This window comes from Mus caroli, chromosome 1, assembly GCF_900094665.2.
Source record: "Mus caroli chromosome 1, CAROLI_EIJ_v1.1, whole genome shotgun sequence".
Lineage (NCBI taxonomy): Eukaryota > Metazoa > Chordata > Mammalia > Rodentia > Muridae > Mus > Mus caroli.
The window spans coordinates 33,692,901-33,708,608 of record NC_034570.1 but is presented as its reverse complement, the minus strand read 5'-3'; the positions used below and the strand labels follow the sequence as shown (position 1 = coordinate 33,708,608).

The 15,708-nt window shown below is 46.3% G+C and overlaps 1 long non-coding RNA gene across 1 annotated transcript in view; it reads left to right on the top strand.

Moving 5' to 3' along the window:
* The first annotated feature begins 6,585 nt into the window (after positions 1-6,585).
* Positions 6,586-15,708, top strand: part of LOC115031942 — a 24,411-nt gene continuing 15,288 nt past the window's right edge. Inside the window, exon 1 of the long non-coding RNA XR_003837595.1 lies at positions 6,586-6,721. This is a non-coding gene — a long non-coding RNA (uncharacterized LOC115031942). The remainder of the gene's footprint in view (positions 6,722-15,708) is intronic.

Here is a 15,708-nt window from a genome sequence, read left to right as displayed (position 1 = left end):
GCTTCCCTAACTAATGCAGTCTACTTTTCTATATTTTAACTTCAAATTTATATAGTCCATATGATATTTTCTTAATTTTTTTAATTTTAAAAGCAAACTGTATTGAAAGAAAGAAATGGTGCTATGCCCTTCAGTCCTCCTCTCTGTATTCATTTAATGAGCATTCGAGTTTTCATATGGTTTAGTTTTCCTTTGGTAAAATGAGCTTCTTTTAATTCACCTTATTTTCCTTCCATTAATTAATTTATTCACTTTACATTCTGATTGTAATTGCCCCTCTCCTCTTAGTCCCCCTTTTACTCTCTCTGAGAAGGAGAAGCCCCCCACCCCTATACCACCCCACCCTAGCACATCAAGTCACTGCAGGACTAGGCACATCCTCTTCCACCAAAGCCAGACAAGACAGCCCAGTTAGAGGAACAGGAACCAAAGGCAATAGATTCAGGGACAACCCCTGCTCCAGTTGTTATGGGGACTCACATGAAGACAAGAGCTACATAAGAGCTACATATGGGCCTAGGTCCAGACCATGCATGCTCTTTGGTTGGTGGTTCAGTCTCTGGGAGCCCTCAAGGGTCCAGGTTAGTTAACTCTGTTGGTCTTCTTATATAGTCTTTATCCCCTCTGGATTCCTCAATCGTCTCCCCAACTCTTCCCCAAGACTCCCTAAACTAATGTTTGGCTATGGGTCTCTGCATCTGTCTCAGCCAGCTGCTGGAAGCGTCTCAGAAGACAGTTATGCTAGGCTCCTCTTTGCAAGCATAACAGAGCAGAGACTGAAGAGGACGGCCAACCAATGACTGGCCCAACTTGAGACCTATCCCTTTGGCAAGAACGAATCCCTGACACTACTAATGATTCCCTTTCGTTCTCTTAAACATGCAGTACATTGAAATTTTTCTTTAGCTTCTGAGTAGTTTGAAAACATCTTATTTTCTCCCCCCCCCTTTTTTTTTTTTTTTGTTTTTTTGGTTTTTTGAGACAGGGTTTCTCTGTGTAGCCCTGGCTGTCCTGGAACTCACTTTGTAGACCAGGCTGGCCTTGAACTCAGAAATCTGCCTGCCTCTGCCTCTGCCTCTGCCTCTGCCTCCCGAGTGCTGGGATTAAAGGTGTGCGCCACCACGACCGGCTAACATCTTATTTTCAATTTAGTGTTTTAAAGATAATTTCCAGTTATTCAGAAATTGTGCTGTGCTATACAAAGATGGGGCCCTTTTTACTTAGAACACCCAGGATCCGCAGAACTTATTAGGGATGGAGGGCTTGCTATGTTTCTTCGACTTTGAAACTTTTTTTTTGTCATTGTATTTTCAGCATTTTAATGAAGTATTTCCAGTCTCTTCTTCTAAAACCATAATCATCACACGTTAGTTTCTACATCCTGTCCATCTGTGGAGAGTCATATTTATTTGCTTATTATACCCACATGTTTGTTAGGACTCCTGAAAAAAGTGTGTAATAGCTTTCTAAGGTTGTTTGTCTTATGAATTCTCCCCTCTGTCATCTCTGCATCTCTGACGACCACTTTCCCTTGGTATCAGGCGATGCTTCCCATTTATAACCTATCTGGCGATTCTAGATTGCATGCTGTGCATTGTGGAGATAATATTGTAGAGAGACTGTATCGTCTTCCTTTGGGAGTGTTGAACATTACCTTGGCAGGAAATCCCTCTGGAGCATGGTCTGGCTTTACACTTCAGTATGACAGATTAGACTGGCTGTTACCTTATCCCGCAGCTTTTCCCAGGTCTCCACAGAGTGCCTAGGATTCCCCCACACCCTGAGTATGGTTTCTTCTCTAATTGAGTACCCCATGTTTCCCAGTGTAGGGTCATATCTGGAACCCCCATTTACTTCTCAGGTCCCATTACTTGGCTGGACCAGTACAATTTCCTTAGATCTTAGTGTCTGTTCACTGCCTCAGGGGCTCCCTATGCAGACTGCCAGGATGTTTTTCCCCAGGTAGTCAATCTCATTGCAACAGAGTAACATTTTTTCTTCCCTAGATGAGAACACTAGTCTTGAGGTACACAAGGGGAACTTACCCATCCCTAGGGTACCAAGCAGGTGCTCAGTATGGTCAAAGCACAGTTTATACCTGCTAAGATCATGGGCTCTTTAGTTCATTTATAATAATAATAATTATAATTATTATTATTATATTTTCTTTATTTACGTTTCAAATTTTATTCCCTTTTCTCATTTCCCTTCTGAAAACCCCCTATCCCATCCTATCCCCACCCCCCAACCTCCACCCAGTGCTCACTAACCCATCCACTCCTGCTTCCCTGTCCTGGCATTCCCCTACATTGGAGCATTGAGCCTTCACAAGACCAAGGGCCTCTCCTCTCATTGATGTCCCACAAGGCCATCCTCTGCTACATATGCGGCTGTAGCCATGGGTTCCTCCATGTGTACTCTTTGGTTGGTGTTTTAGTCCCAGGGAGCTCTGGGGGTACTGGTTGGTTCATATTGTTGTTCCTCCTATGGGACTGCAAACCCTTTCAGCTCCTTCGGTCCTTTCTTTAGTTCCTCTATTGGGGACCCTGTGCTCAGTCCAATGGATGGCTGTGAGCATCCACTTCTGTATTTGTCAGGCACAGGCAGAGCCTCTCAGGAGATAGCTATATCAGGCTCCTATCAGGAAGCACATGTTGGCATGCACAATAGTGTCTGGGTTTAGTAACTGGGATGGATCCTCAGGTGGGACAGTCACTGGATGGCCTTTCCTTCAGTTTATGCTCCAAACTTTGTCTCTGTATCTCCTCCCATGGGTATTTTGATCCCCCATCTAAGAAGGACTGAAGCATTCACATTGTGGTCTTCCTTCTTCTTGAGCTTCATGTGGTCTGTGAATTGTATCTTCAGTATTCCGAACTTCTGGGCTAATATCCACTTATCAGTGAGTGCATACCATATGTGTTCTTTTGGGATTGGGTTACCTCACTCAGGATGATATTTTCTAGCTCCATCCATTTGCCTAAGAACTTCATGAACTCATCATTTTTAGTAGCTGAGTAGTACTCCATTGTGTAAATGTACTACATTTTCTGCATCCATTCCTCTGTTGAAGGAAATCTGGGTTCTTTCCAGCTTCTGGCTATTATAAATAAGGCTGCTATGAACATAGTGGAGCATGTGTCCTTATTACATGTTGGAGCATCTTCTGGGTATATGCCCAGGAGTGGTATAGCTGGGTTCTCAGGTAGTACTATGTCCAGTTTTCTGAGGAACTGCCGAACTGATTTCCAGAGTGGTTGTACCAGCTTGCAATCCCACCAGAAATGGAAGAGTGTTCCTCTTTCTCCACATCCTTGCCAGCATCTGCTGTCACCTGAGGTTTTGGTCTTACCCATTCTGACTGGTGTGAGGTAGAATCTCAGGGTTGTTTTGATTTGCAGTTCCCTGATTATTAAGGATGTTGAACATTTCATTAGGTGCTTCTCAGCCATTCAGTATTCCTCAATTGAGAATTCTTTGTTTAGTTCTGTACCCCATTTTTAAATAGGATTATTTTGTTCTCTGGAGTCTAACTTCTTGAGTTCTTTGTATATATTGGATATTAGCCCTCTAACGGATGTAGAGTTGGTAAAGATCTTTTCCCAATCTGTTGGTTGCCGTTTTGTCCTATTGACAATGTCTTTTGCCTTACAGAAGCTTTGCAACTTTATGAAGTTCCATTTGTCAATTCTTGATCTTAGAGCATAAGCTATTGGTGTTCTCTTCAGGAAATTTCCGAGCCCCTGTGCCCATGGGTTCAAGGCTCTTCCCCACTTTCTTTTCTATTAGTTTCAGTGTATCTGTTTTTATGTAGAGGTCCTTGATCCACTCAGACTTGAACTTTGTACAAGGAGATAAGAATGGATCAATTTGCATTCTTCTACATGCTAACTGCCAGTTGAACCAGCACCATTTGTTGAAAATGCTGTCTTTTTTCCACTGGATGGTTTTAGCTCCTTTTCAAAGATCAAGTGACCATAGTGGGTTCTTTAGTTCTTATTGAAGGGCTCCTGCTGTATGTTACCCCCATAAATAGGCAAAGACAGTGAGAGACAGGGCAATTTGGCTCCATAATTGGCAGCTGTTGAGTGTTCCCTTGTTGCCTTGGTTACCTCAAACAAAAGGACCATCAGTCAAACAGCCAGGTGGACTACCCTCACACCAGTAACAGCTGTCCTGAATACTCCTTGGACACCTTGAGAAAACTACATAATAATTGCTGCGGAACCACCCACATCTTAAAGTCACAGCCCCATTCAGGGCTTTTCAAACACTGTGTAGCAGACTTTTTTCCCATAACAAACCTCACTGAACTCTAAGTGACCTTAGAACTTTTTCCAACAAGGCTAGAACAGGAACAATTCTTTGCCTGGTGGCCTAACAAGGCAACTGGCATGATTGGTGCAGATACAAACCTCTATTAGCGTGTGGTATAGTGCTGTAATTGGTTCAAACACCCACGTCTCTCACTACACAAGGGCACCATTAAAGCTCTTAGGAACTCAGCTGGAGACATCCTGCTGTGCTGCCTCCCCTGGGATCGCAACATTGGGTCCAATAAAAGGCTTCTTCTGTGTGGCCTTCAATACTTGCCTGCTTTTAGGAGCGCAGCACAGGCAGAGCTGGAAACGTGAAGGACACAGCAAGAAAGCAATAACAGGGGCGGCAGACTGGAGCCATAGTGCGCTGGCAGCTGGAGAGGATGAAGCTGGATTGTGAATAGCCAGGCACCAGAGTAGAAGGACCACAAGAGAGGGGATAGTGACCCCCCCCCCATTTTTGAGGGGTTTGCAAGGATCAAAGGGTCAGTGTTCAGGGGTGTGCCTATGGAGAGAAGTGTTCCACCACAGCTATATCCTAAGGTGCTGAGGACTGGAGCAGATATTGTATGCCCTCCTTCCCTCCCCTTCTCACCCTATACACACGGCAAGCTTGAGCTGTTGTTCACTAACGCACTTTGAGGCAGTGGCTCTTGGTGAGTCCACGGTGTTACTATCTCAGCTCCATAAACACCTTCCTTCCTCTGACCACACCGCTTCCCCCACCGCAGGAACACGTAAGTCTGCGATGTGACTGGGAACTGCCAGCTGCCTGAATCTCTGTTCCACAGTTGCAGATGTACTAGGTAAGGTAGCACACAATCTGAGGTAAGGAGGTGCCTTCGTGGTTGGCAGTATCAGGCAAGAGGCCAGGGGCCTCTGAGGTGCTAACAGAGGATGTTTACCTGAAGGAGCAGCTCAGCTAGGAGGAACCCAGCCCAGGTTTAAGTCTGTCAGGAGCCTACGAGGCTCTCCCTTGCAGGATGCTCCATTCTCACAAGCTCGGCTCCATTCTCACAAGCTTGTTTTTTCCAACCCAGCAAGTATTTGTCTCAGGCTTGAGCATGCTGCAAGAATCTGTTTTGTGTGTTGATAAAATCCTATGCCACTCAACCAGCCCTTATCCCAGTCTATTGGAAGGTAAACTTGTGGGACTTCAGAGACTTTATACACATCTGACCACTCAGGACCAAGCCAAGGAAAGGATCTCCATTGAGGAAGTCTATGTTAATCCCATTGTTTTTCTCTCTCTCCCTTCTTCCCTCCCCCGACTCTTGCTTTCTCCCTCCCTCTCCCCTCCCTCTCTCTGTCCTGTTCCTCTCCCTCTCCTTCCCTTAATAGACACATGCTCCTATCTCAACATACAACACCCACCACTCCTTTCCCCCCATGACTTCAGTTGAGCATGTCAGCGAACCATACCATCCTAAGGAATGAGGTGGCAAGTCGTGGACAGGGATGGACTCACGGGATTCCATGTATTCAGGTCCCAAGGACCTTGCTTGGGCTGTGGCTTCTCATGACCCAACTGCTGGTTCCCATTTCTTTTCCCCCAATGAGCCTCTTGTCCATTCTCTTCCATAAGTCATTGCCTATGACAATAGACCACCCTGGCCTCTGTCTTCTTTAACCTTGTACTGTGCCTCAAGTCTGCACCCCGCAGATGTTACCAACTCCATGAGACTAAGTCTGACTTGCCCTCTCAACTTCAAGCATTTATTCTGCCTTTGTGCCCCCATATTTTCCTGGATGGTGTTGGGTGTACAGTGCCGCTTAATAAATCACAGATAACCGATGGTGTGGCTAACAGACATGTCTCAATGGGTTCAAAATATTGATGACAAATCAATGGTTTATCAGCCAGACCTGATCAGTTTTACTTCTAATATTTGTACTTCCCCCACAAAAGGAAAGAAAATAAAACATTCTTGAGTGAGGGAGGAAATTATTAAAATAGGAATAAAGATGACATAAACATTAGTGACTTTTCAAAAAAGATCCAGAAGGGATCAGCTTCGGACCTCTGCCGCTGCTGGAAGCTCCCAGCCCTGCAAGCAAAGTTCACGGGAGTCTGGTAACTTCCTGAGGCAATGCCATTCCACTCATGCCTTGGAAGCGTGGCAGTTTCTCAATCGTTTACACTGCTTGCTAATTTGTAACTGAGCTCTGGGTTTTCCGATTCTCAATGGCTGTTCTACGCCAATTAATATTCTGTTTACTGAACCAAGGGTCACTGCTCATAGCTCTATGTCTTCTCTTAGTTCTTGCTGCATGCCACGCACCCCAGATTAGTTTCAGTTCGTCTGGAACCTGTGAAGTGGATTCACTCTTACCTTGCTTGAACCACCATTTGCCAACACTTCACAAAAGAATTGCTGTGGATTCTCCAGCGGCTGTGTGAGGTGGGTAATATCCTTCTCACGTCACAGACATGGGAATTATGGCTCTCAAGTCTCTTAGAGGATGAAGTAACACTGGACTTGATGCTCCTGTGAGAACCTTCACAGCACTGGTCAGGACCCCCACTCCAGGGTGGGGGAGATGTCTCAGTCTATAGAGAGCTTGTCACACAAGCATGAGGACCTGAGTTCAGATATCCAGCATCAGATAAAAAGCTGTATAAGGCAGCACACATTTGGTACACCAGTGTGGGAGAGAGGCCAGGTCAGGTATTCCTCAGGCTTCGTCTGAGTTGTGAGCTCTATGTTTGGTAGAAAACCTAGTCTCAAAATGCAGATAAGATAAGCCTGAGACAGACACCTACTTTTGAGCTGTAGCCTCTGTGTGCATATGTATATACATATGCACCTACATGTACATGTACTAACACATGCGAGCACACACATGTACATGCACACACATGTACAAGCACATACATACACACATGCAAACACACTCACACATACACACATGTGCACACACACACACACACACACCAACCAAGATAAGTTGGAGTAGTATGATACTGATCCCCACAGCTGAGAGATGTAGGTAGACCTGAGGCAAAAGAGCTCTCCTTAGGACACATTCCTTGCTCTCACCATCCTCCATTCAGTCCGTAAGGACTGAATGTGTAGTCTGTGTAGAGCCAAGATGGCTGACGGATGTTCCAGTTTATGTCTTACGTTGTTCTCAGTCTCAGCTGAGAGCGCGTCTCTTTTACAAAAGTTGCTCTATCAAAGGTTCAGAACCGAATCTTGGCTGTCTGGTTTAGGTACTATCTGCATCTAATGCACCCAAATTCATATTTATTAAGAAACTTACTGTCAATAAAGAGATATTTGGTGGTGGGACATCTGACAAGATCGTGATGATGAAGCCCTCATTAAAGAGCCCTCAAAGAGCTCCCTTTCCTTGCCAGTATGAGCAAGCACAGAGAAAAATGATGGCTGTCTATAAACCAGAAACAATCTAATTGCACCTTGATCTTAGACTTTCAGCTTCATGATCAATGAAGTTCTGTCATTTATAAGCTACCTAGTCTATGGCCTTCCATCACGCAGCCTAAATGGACAGAGGCCATACTCGTGCTTAAGAAAATCTTGTGGCTGCTTAACTTGTGTAAATTGTTTATCCCCCAAATCAGGGTACAGGTGGGACACCACTCCTGGGCCACGGACCCAACTAGGCAAAAGACAGGGACATTTCCAATAGAGGTGGAGATGGATGTTGGGAACGCCAAGCAAGTGATGTTCAACACTTGCTTGTGTTCAACACTTGTGTTTCTGAGTCTTCCCCTAAAGGCAATAACTGGGACCATCTGGGCAGTCGCTCTTCCAAAAGGCAAAAAAGAACCTGCCCTAACCAAATGGCTCTCCTTTGTCTCTGTGTCTTCTGAGTAAATGATGAGGAAGACGGCCATCTTTCCCTCTGAGGAGGTCTCCTAGCTTATGGGTAAACATGTTCACCTCAGAAGTCAGGAAACGGAAGTGCATGCCACACACAAATGCTTAGCCTATTCTACTCCTGCAGCAAAAATGCCACCACAGGTCCCTTTCTGGCCTTACCCTTCACAGTGACCAGAGGCTCTGACCCGAGTCATGCTTCTCAGATGAAGTGAATCACATAACAGGTGTCCATCCATCTCACATGGGCTATAGGGTCTCCTCTCCTAGATCTTTCCACACAGACTCACTCGAGTTGGCTTTATAGGTGATGCTCTTGAGTTCTCAAGGCAGGTTACCTGGCTGGGTGTCCCCTCCCAATATCCTTCTCAGTCCCTCACCTCAGGCCAATGGCCTATCCTCTCCATGCTTCCGCTTGCCTTAGCTATAAATAAACAGATGTAGTTGAAGTACTTAGCACAGACCTGGGGTAGCCACAAAGCAAAAGAGGCATCGGCTATTACGATCTCAACTCAGATTGTGACAATTAAATGAGCTAACACCCATGCAGCACTTAGAACAGCTACTGCCACAGAGCCAGTGCTCAATCAATGCTATCTCTGGCCTGCTTGCTGGCCAGTCTCACAACCGTGGCTGCCGATATGTCAATATAAAGGACAGTTAAGTGTGACTGTACTTGGGCTTCCCTAGCACAGCAGGCCTTGACTCAGTGGTCACCCAGGGAGCATTAGTAGTTCTGGGGACCTGGAAGAGTGCCCAGAGACTGATGGAAACATAATATTGTTCTGTGAATGAAAGTGGGTGTTTGAAAAGTTTTCCAGTAGATTCCAAAGGATTCCACCAGGAAGTCAGAGATGAGAACCTTGCCATAGGGAGATTAGTTGGGGGAGAGGCTACAACAATTAACACAGTAGGGATATAACTCATGAGAGAGGAGGTGCCTAGGGACTGTGAGTTCAGTAGAGAGGTGCACACAACTTGGAGAGTGCAGATATTGTCCCCTTAAAGAACCCCAATGGGCACCAGATGAAGGACAAAGGCGAACATAGACCCAGCCAAGGGCTCAGTCACTCCAGGGTAAGCAGAGCCTAGACCACTTAGCTTGCGCAGAGATTGATCTTTCAAAGCTGGGTGGAGAGGACGCAGTCCCAATCAGCTAATCTGTTGAGACTGGTACCCTACAAACAATACACCTGGCTCTGGCCAAGATAAAGTGTCTTAAGGGATGATTTCCCGAAGGCAAGCACTATGTCTCATCCACTGGTTTGTAGCTGCAGCAAATACTTACAACTTGGCAGGCGTTGTGCCCGGCGAATAAAATAAACACATCTCCTGCTTTGTGGGCCTAATTATCTAGATCAAGGAGAGTATAAAATAGGAGTGCTCCATATGGCCCCCTGTGTGCGGGCTGTGGGAGCTACTGGCTAACACGGTAGGCTGGGAAGCGCATGTGGTTAGAGAATACAGGTTCTAAACAGAACTGGCAGTCATCACACAGCGGCTGTCCTCCATGTGTCTGAATCTCCTTGAAGAACTTTTAGAATGACTGGATTCCAGTCCCCAGCCCTTGGCACCCTGCATAATCTAGGTGGGATCTGAGGATGAGAATCCTCCTGGCTCCAGCTCCATCCAGGATGCAGTCAGCTTCTGACAACCAGCTGCTCTGATACCTAGGGCAGAGCTGAACAACTGAAGGAAGGACTCCACAGGGACGGGACAAGGCAATGTGGTGGGGAGGGGTGGGGAGGGGTGAGACATAGCTGGGTCCTCAGATCCTCTAATATCTTCTATGGCTTCCTGAGTGTCCTGTCCTGATGATGTGTCAAGGGTAGAAGAGAGGAAATTTGGCACTAGGGCAGGGGAAGGGCTCTGAGTGTTTGAATTTTCCCATTTTGAACAAATTTGCCAGGCAGGACATGCTTTGAATTATTATACACAAAAGAATAAGAAGGATTAGGCTGTGCCCTTTAACCCAAGCGCTTCCAGGCTGGACTTGTTAACCTGAGGGTTTAATGCCAGGTGGCTTTCCTCCCCTATTAACTATCACAGGCTCAGAAGGCACCCCAAGTTTTAGCAGTGGGAGACCAGTCTCCAGAGCGGCCAGCAGTGCTAAGGGAGGAGTGAGTGATAAGCTCTGTTCGTCAGGCTGCGCAGGGCCTGTGTGGAAGGTAGTCTGCCGCCAGATGCGGTGCTCCCTCAAGTACCTCTCCAAAGACACAAACTGTTCCCATGGTAATTTGAGCCAAACAGAGGGGGAAGTGGCTCCTCGATGCACGGTCACTTAGACATAAGTATGATCTTTTTTACATAATTTCCTTTGACTGCATCTGTTACCACAGATCACACCCACCTCCGGAGCACACAGTTCTATTTTTTAAAGTGGAAATTGAAGGAAAGGGCACCTTTATCAAAATATCAAAATTGCCCCCCCTCTCTCTTTCTCCTCTCTCTGCTTGGAAGCCATCAGATTGATTCAGCTCAAAGCTAAATATAGGGATGTAACAATGATTTGCACAAGAGCCTTCGAAATCGCTTATAAGCGAGCAAATGGAAAATAGATTATCCAGCAACTACACGGAATAGCATTCAAGACAGCAGCCTAAATCCAGCCACTGGGAGGAAATGAGAGGTAACATACTTTCCCTCAGCCTGGCATCAGCCCAGCACCAAAGCAGGGTCACCTCAGATGCTGGGCACGGGGAACGCCATCATTGCTGTTTGGAAGAGTCTTGTGGGAGAGCTGTAGGGAGAAGACAATTCCACAGTGGGCCCTGAAGTGAGTTTTCTAAAAATCAGGCAGTTGACGAGCCACGGTCTGTTTGTCAGAGAAAACGAAGTTGTCACATCTCACAATTCTGAGGCTGTTGGAAAAGGCAGGCTAATGAACACAATGGAAGGCTAGGAAAAATGCTATAAAGCAGCCAGGACCAGAATCATAGTCAAACAACTCTCCCCATCACCCACCGCCTCCTCTAATTAGCCTGGTGTGGAGCACCAGGAATGCTCAGCCTGGCAGGCATCTCTGGCAGCATCCTGAGGCTGAGATGGAGAGGGTCCTGGCTTCTGTGTTATGTCCTAGGGTCCTACTCTATACAAGGTGAGGTCCAGGGATCAATGGGAGGTGATGACCAGAGTTTCTTATCTCCAAGACTGTGGATTTGCAAGCTGCTACCCTGCCCCACTTTCCCTACAGCTTATGAGCTGAGAAAGGTTTTCTATATCTCAGTTATTGTAAAGACTGAAAGGAAGCATGTTGTGATGCAGATACATAAGATTTGGGTGTGGGGGTCCATGGTGATGTTCTGTGGGAACATTTGTTTTCAGCCTGTCAGCCACCCCACGGCAACTGAGTCGTATAGTTGCTAGAGAGACTGCTCTCTCAGTCCTATAGAATATCTGGTGATAGGTTATACACAGTAGAGAAGGTTGCTCAGTTTAGTCCATTGTTGGAGGCAGAAAGATCAATAATAGCCCTATCCGATTGGCCTCTGAGGACAGTCTTCTGGCTGTGTCAGAATGTGGTGACAGGAACACATGTGAAAAGTTCACACACTGAGGATGACATAAGAGAAACCACGACAAGCAGATCAGAGGGCAAGTGCTCCTGTGACTAACCACTTTCCAGCATATTCTGTTCCTTAAAGAGCTACCATCTCCCTATATTGTCACACACAGGAGAACAAGCTCTCAGAACATCAACGTTGGATGCATTCAAGCCACATTGAACCACAGTACCTGCAAATATTGACCATGAGGCCATTTATATGTTCGCTGGCCCTGGGTCTGTCGACCCCATGCTTAGAACAGCCAGCACTTTCAGTTTTCTACCCACAGGCCCCCAGTGCTTCTATCTGCAAGATGGAGCTCCTCTCTGCTACTTATCAAGGGAAGCTAGAAGCCAGCTATCTACAGTGGCCCAGAGGCTTCTCCCTCAGTATTTTCTGAGGATTCTTAGTATAAGAAGTGGGGCCGGCAAGATATAGAAGGCAGATCTGGGTCGAAGGCCCAAATATGGCCCTCTCTAGCCACTATATCCCAGCCCAGAACCCTAAGGAGTCCAATAACTTGATGTCAACATTAGGCCATTTGGGTTGTAAGAAGGTAGGCATTTGCTTTTGAGTATGAGCTGTCCCTTACAAGGCTCATGTATTTAGATACTTGGTCCCTGGTTGGTGGTACTGCTTTGGGAAGTCATGGAAATCCCTGAAGGCTATACCGATGTTCTGAAGATTTTCCTCAGGTTCTGGTCTAAAATTCTTCGATTCCTGTCTGCTGTTATGACGTGAGAAGCACCAGCCTTATGTTCTCTATGCTATGAACTCTACCCTGTCTTCCTTCTCAGGACAGACAGCAGCCCTCTCAAACCATGAGCCAAAATAAATCTCCCCCCATAGAGAGAAGTATACCAAAAACCTTCTGGTGGCGTGCTGGTGGCTTCTTGCAGCTTCCACAGACTCAGCTGAGACAGACTCACTTGGAGTTTTGCTAAGACAAACTCATGTGATGAAGCAAGATAGGTGGTAAGGCAAGAGCTGGGAGGACATGTGATGCTTCGAAGGAGTATGAATAGGACTCAACAAACTGTAATGGAGGCTGGGCTGGCCTTGTAGAGTTAGCTGTGCAATGCTTCTTGGTCTCGAGTCTTCACTGGTCTCTGCTTTCCTGAGAGAGGGATAGCCGAGAACTTCTCCTGGAGTCCCTGGTGGTCCTGGTCCCTACTGGCGACTCATGCTGATTCTGCTGAGGCCTGGCTTTCTCTGCTAGCAGCTGGCTTTGGTGTATTTCCAAGACATCCTTCCTCAGTTTCATCCTTCATGGTGGTTGGAACGTACAGTGGAGGCTTCTGACGTCTTGGTGGAACAGGGAGCAGAGACCTCCGGAAGCTGGTATCACTTCCAGGCCAGGTCCCAGTGAAGCACTTCTGTTAGCTGGGGCTGGTGACCCAGAGGTTCCAGGTCATCCCCAAATAGCACCTCCAGCTGAGCCCAGGCTCAAACACATGAACCCAAGACAAACACTTCAGATCCAAGTCACACTCGGACACTACTTTTTTTTTTAACTTTACAAAGAGACGTGATTTATTTTAATCTTAGTTCTGGAGGTTCTCATATAAGATAGGGCAGCTCTAGGGGTTTGGCCTCTGGCAAGGGCAGTGCATAACAAAGGAGTGTGTGTAGAAGCAAATAATTCTTGAGCTGAAACAGAGGGAGCATGTGAGGTAGGCTATCACAATTCTCTCCAAGGATGGCTTAATGACCCACAGAACTTCTTTTGTGTCTTACCTAAGTGAGGTCCACTGAGGTTTCCAATGCCATCACCTTAGAGACATACGGGACTTTACATATAGACCTTGGAGGGGCACTCAGACTACACCTGAACCAGAGCAACAAAGATGTCTCGTCTTTATATGTCTATTAGTGAATATCTTCGGATACACACTCAGTACTTTACACGCACTATTTCATTACATGCTCCTACATCCAATGGGATAGATATCCCCATAACTCTCCATCTGTAGATAATGCAACTGAAACTCAGAGAAGGTAAGCCGTTTGCCTGAAGTCACACAGCTAGAAGTAAGCAGAGAACTGAGTTCAAGTCCCCCTGATTAGAAAACAGGTAGGCTTACTTTCTGCACAGCCTACATGTCAGCTTTGCCATTACTGGCAGAACAGAGGAATGACTACAAATGAAAACCCACAGCAGTTCCAACAGCTGGGGAGTGGCTCTCTTTGGAAGTCTGTGACAGGCAGCATCCAGTCTGACATACTAAAGCACACATTTCACTCAATGGTGGAAAATAGAGAACTTTTCAAAAAGTTTAAGCCAACTTGTCCACCACTCGGAATGAGAGGCAAGTCACTGTTTGAGTTCTAAATAGAATCCAGAACACTGCAAAGAGCCTGAGGTTCTGGGCTGCCTGTCCTACATTACTACACCCTGCGGAGTTCAGTTGCTGGGCACTCTTTGGTGGGAATTTTGGGAAACAAATCCCCGCGGAGTGTGACAGAGAATCACACAGGGTCAAGCAGAAGAAAGGCCCAGTGGAGAGGTTTTGAGTTTTTGTCAGGGTTTCCTTTGACGGGAGTGTGGACAGAGTACTGAAAAGCACTGTTGCCTCCAGGCTGGTAACCTGAGCTCTCGAGTCAGGAGGGTTGAACATTCACGGCCTCACTGGGTCAAGTTCAAGGCCAGCCTTGCCAGATTAGTGAGAAACTGTCTCAAAATAAAATGTCTAAAGGACTCTGGGTACAACTCAAGGGTTCAATGCCTACCTAACATGTTCAAGGCCCTGGGTTCAATCCCGGGACAGAAACAAAATGCTGTGACCTCCTGGGCACAGAAAATAGTGTGGGAGAGAAAGAATACAGAGAAGATGGTAGCTGTTCTGGAGGCTCGGTGCCTGAGATGAGCAGAGCACACGGGCAGCTGAGAAGAGGAGAGTCTGTGACAGCTGCACCCCACAGAGAGCCTGGATGGAGCTTGACAGAAGGAAAGGAATCTGAAAGTGCCCTCCCTGCCTCACAGCTGAAACTAAACATCTCCCGTCCTCTGCCTGAGGCTGCCATTTCTACCATCGGCCTCCTAGGTTCTCAAGCGTTCACCCCCTGGATTGAATTATCTCACTGGCCTCATTTTCTCTGGGGAGTCCTAAGTATACAAGCCCCGTCTGAACCTAGGCAACAGAGAAACGTTAAGATGACTGTAACCCTTGAAAATATGTGCCCATACATTGTTCTTGGGGGACAGTCTACAAGGGAACAGGATCCCCCAGGAAAGAGGAGCCATGAAGTTACAGAATCTGGGAATAGAAAGGTCCAGCTAGGGGGGATCCGTGTTACAGACATTTGCTGGTGGTGTTTGGGCTTTCATGGGACCTACCCTGAACCTGTTGGGCCTGGACCAATATTTCCAGAGAGTTCTGTGATCTTCACATAGCATTAGCTTCATCTCCTCTCACTGTCAGAAGCTGTGACAGCCTGACCTCCACTGGCTTGATCAAGGCAAAGGGGCTTTTTTGGTTAATGGACTTTGTCCCTCTGCTGGAGGTGAGACCAAGATGAGTAACACTGCAGCTCAGCACACCTGAAGAATGACACCCCTGAAGTATGACACACCTGAAGTACGACACACCTGCAGAATGACACAGTTCTCTCTTTCTTCCTTCTAGTTTTAGTCCACTATAATCCAAGAAGATGCAAGAAGTTACTTTGATGCTTTTGTGTTTGTTAAGACTTGCTTCTGGGCCTAAGTTTTAGAGAAATTCTCAAGGGCTGCTGAGAAAAAAATGCCCTCCACAGCTGCAGCTAAAGCTGCAGCTAAAGCGCTCTGCAACAGTCTGGATGGCTTGCCTCGATGAGACTTGCTTTTGTTTCTGTGTGGGTGACCTAACTATTGATTGGAATGAGCTGTGGTATTATTGTATACTATATATATTACAATATGTAAATTATATATTATACCATATTCTTTTTTTTTTTACTTTTTATTAGGTATTTTCCTCATTTACATTTCCAATGCTATCCCAAAAGTCCCCCATACCC